At 28.2% G+C, this 3,737-nt stretch overlaps 1 protein-coding gene and 1 long non-coding RNA gene across 3 annotated transcripts in view; both read left to right on the top strand.

Annotated features, from left to right (window-relative positions):
- Positions 1-3,737, top strand: part of LOC106790381 (attractin-like protein 1) — a 16,184-nt gene that overhangs the window by 6,300 nt on the left and 6,147 nt on the right. The window lies entirely within an intron of this gene.
- LOC106790385 overlaps positions 3,621-3,737 on the top strand; it is a 252-nt gene continuing 135 nt past the window's right edge. The window contains exon 1 of the long non-coding RNA XR_001382074.1: positions 3,621-3,670. This is a non-coding gene — a long non-coding RNA (uncharacterized LOC106790385). The remainder of the gene's footprint in view (positions 3,671-3,737) is intronic.

Here is a 3,737-nt window from a genome sequence, read left to right as displayed (position 1 = left end):
AAAAACATTAAATTTATTTCTATAATTTAAATAAACAATTAATAATAATCGAACTCTATAAGAAACAGTAAATAAAGTAGCCAAAAACAATATTATTAATCGAAAATAATTTATTTTACTTATTAACAAAATTTCTATAATTATGCGATAAGCCACGTATACTTATGCATCGAACAAATAAACAAAAACAAAAAAGAAAAGAAAATGGTGTGTGATCGTACAAGAACATAATAAAATTAAATGCATTTAAATAAAGGTTACAACAACAACAACAACAAATTATTTGTTACTTGCGTGTACGTATTATCTTCTTCTATGAACATACACGAATAATTCATTAATTTGAGTTGTTATATAATGAACAGAAGTTTTTTTTACATTTGATTCTTCAACTAAGTAAGAAGGAATATTCGAATCGATCGTCGTATACACACGTACACCGTTATCTCCTAAAATATTTAAGAAAGACAGATTCACAATGTTATCTATTATACATGGGGGGTGGGGTGGGTGGGGGAGGGGAAGAGAGAGGCCCAAGAAAATGTTTAGAAACCGAGTATAGACTCTAGAGAAACTTATCTTGATTTCTTTTCCAATCCAATTATTATTTATTTTATTTTATTAGAAATTATTTTTTATTAGAAATTATTATTTATTAGAATTTATTATTATTTTATTTATTCATTAGAAATCAAACTAGATATATATTTTTTTATTTTTTGTTACGAGAGAGAAAAAAAGAATACAAGAAACTCAAATTATATGAATTTCGATCATGAAATACGAGAAAGAGGAGGAGGGTGGTGAGTAGGGAGTGGGAGAGAGGTGGGTGAGTTGAAACATTTTCCGAAGCTTATTCTTTCCTACAAGTTTTGAGACACTACATCGAAAAATAAAAAAGGGAAGGGAAAATGTTTAAAATTGTTTCTATGTTATAGGGCTGAAGAAACTTTCTCAATTCAACCTACGTGATAAACTTTCGAAATAAAATACTGATTCGTTTATGTTTATTCCACTTCAAATATCATTTGATTTCACATATTTTTTTTCTATTGGTAAACTTTGCCATCACTATTTTTTTTTGTCGAATAAAAAATACTACCGGGTGGTACGTACGCGTATTGTGACGAAATTTGGAAAGTTCGTTTTTAAATGATAATACAAAAAATATAACCAATGTTGTTTTTATCATTGTTAACCCTTCTTTGCATGATGATGAAAATTTCAATGATGATATTTAGTCAACAAAAAAAGGTACTCAAAACCCTTGTACTGTATATTTGTTGTTGCTGGCAACTTTTTAAGCGACTATTGCGTACAACAAAACGCAGTTGTCAAAAAATAGCCACTAGGATTTTTTTTTAATATTTTTCCTTTAATCTAGAGCATTAATTAATTACATCACCCTGATTTATTTTAAAAAAGAAAAGAAAAAATCATGCAAAGAAGGGTTAAACTGTAAGAAAAATTACTACTATTAAAGTATTATTTGAATTTTGTTAAATTATACGATTACATATAATTATTTATTCATCATATTTAATTAGTTACGCGTTCATACAAATTATATTTATCAGCCTCGTTATTATTTGATTTTTTTGTTTGTTTTTTTCCTAACAGAAACGATCGATGTTGAGAATATAACGGGTACGGCATTACGTAAAACTTTGATTTCACGTAAGTTAATGAAATAATAGGTTCGCAAGTATCACGACATCGGAATAACCTGGATTTTTTCTTCGTATAAACGTATAACGAAGCTTTAAAAGTGTTTTCATCGACACGGACGACGAGGAGGAGAAGAAGGACATCATTGGTGTTTTATATTACGTCCTGCTTGCTCTCCTTTCCAACGACACACTTTCTAAGGATCGTGACTCTAGGAATAGGCTCGTCAACGTGACAATTATTTACCAGGATTATCTTCTTTTTTTCTTCCCCCCCTCTTGTTACATTGTTTTTTCTATTCTTTCTTTACTTAAATTTACAAACCAGTTGCAGATAATTTATTTCGAAAAAAAAGAACAAAGTCATCTAACAATTGGATCTAAATTAGAACAATAATTTTTCCTTTTCGTATTATATAAAAAAAAAAAAAAAAGAAGAAATAATGAATAAAGGAAGAAAAATAAGAGGAAGATAATAAAGACGATGATGATGTTGTTACTTTGGCATTCGTTAGATTAATGAAAGTCTCGTAAAAATGTTTTAAATAACGAGCAAGTATCATGACAATTGAAATGAATTTGTGCTGAATAATATCATTGCTTTTTATACCAAATATTCTTATGAACATTTGTTTCTTATTTCAAAAACGTTTTATATTTTATTATGATTTTATTTCTTTCCCTTCTTCTGTTCCCATTTTTTTTTTTGGTGTGATTTTGCAATGAAGTTGCAACCAACTAACTAACTAGGATTATTTTATCTAAACAGGGTGTTGTTTATCGTTGTTTCTTACCATAATTTCGCGGTTTCGTTTCCCTTTAACAATCCAATTTCCCGCTCATCGTACGTTTACTTCTATACTTCTGTAACATGAAATGAAACCGGTAGGTCATTGAACTTGCAGCAGCCCGTTATGACTCACACCTCACTGTCTACACACTCAGTCGAACTTAGGAATATATTTTACAATATTTTTCGCGTTCATTTGTTATTAATTAAATCGATCATTTTGTTGAACCGATCAATAATGATGATGATGATTATAAATGATCGTTCGATGATCATTTATTCAACTATCCCAAGAATGTATTCTCGTTGTGTTCTTAGTTAGTGATCTTGAAAAAAGAAAAAAAAAAAAAAAAACATTGCGATTCTGAGAAATATGCGTGGATCCTTTTTTTCAAAAGGTAAAACTGTTGATTTATAAATATATTTTCTCGATGAGAAGAGAGATGGAGGTGTGTAATATAAATTTATTCTCATTTAGCAAAGAAATAGTTGCTTACTCGTGTCCATCAAGGACGGCCAGTATATAATCGCATTATTTCCGGTATTTTTTATATCTTTTTTTCTTCCGCAATTATATTCTAACTAAACAATGTCTATCGGTGTAATCAGATATATCGTTCGATTAAAAATAAAAGTCTTCCCTCTCGTATTTTATATTTATTCTCGAGTTTTCGATTCGATTCGCTAATAAACGTGATTATCGTCAAAGATTATTCTTTTAATATTTATCTCATCTTATATAGACACAGATTAATTATTTATACAATTGAAAAAATTACTTTTTGTTCTTTGTTATACGCGTAAGAAAATAAATAAATAATTTATCGATACTAGAAAAATGAAACGCGACACGCAATAATAACCTCCTTATTACGTAAACTTTGATCCATCGATTAAAATCGCGATACTTAAACGAATCGAATTAATTTTTAGATAATTTATATATATATACGTTCACAATTGTTTAAGATGCGTATACGCGACACGACAAATATTTATTGAAATAATTGCATAACGGAATGCAAGTCATTACTATGACTGGTTTGATAAGCATGATTTAATGAAAAAAAAAAAAAAAAAAATAAAACAAAAAACATAATTATTAAGGTTAATATAATAAAGATTTTTTGTCTTATCCAAAATTTTTTTTTACTTAGTTTATTCTGCCCATTGAATTAAATTTAAAAGACTGCAGTATATTGACTGTACAAAGGTAGCAAAATCAATAGTTTTTTAATTGAAAACTTGAATGAAAGAATTGATAAAATATAAACTGTCTC

This window comes from Polistes canadensis, unplaced genomic scaffold (genome assembly GCF_001313835.1).
Source record: "Polistes canadensis isolate GaletaPanama2010 unplaced genomic scaffold, ASM131383v1 scaffold_234, whole genome shotgun sequence".
In the NCBI taxonomy this organism is placed as follows: Eukaryota; Metazoa; Arthropoda; class Insecta; order Hymenoptera; family Vespidae; genus Polistes; species Polistes canadensis.
This window is presented reverse-complemented; position numbering and strand designations above follow the sequence as displayed.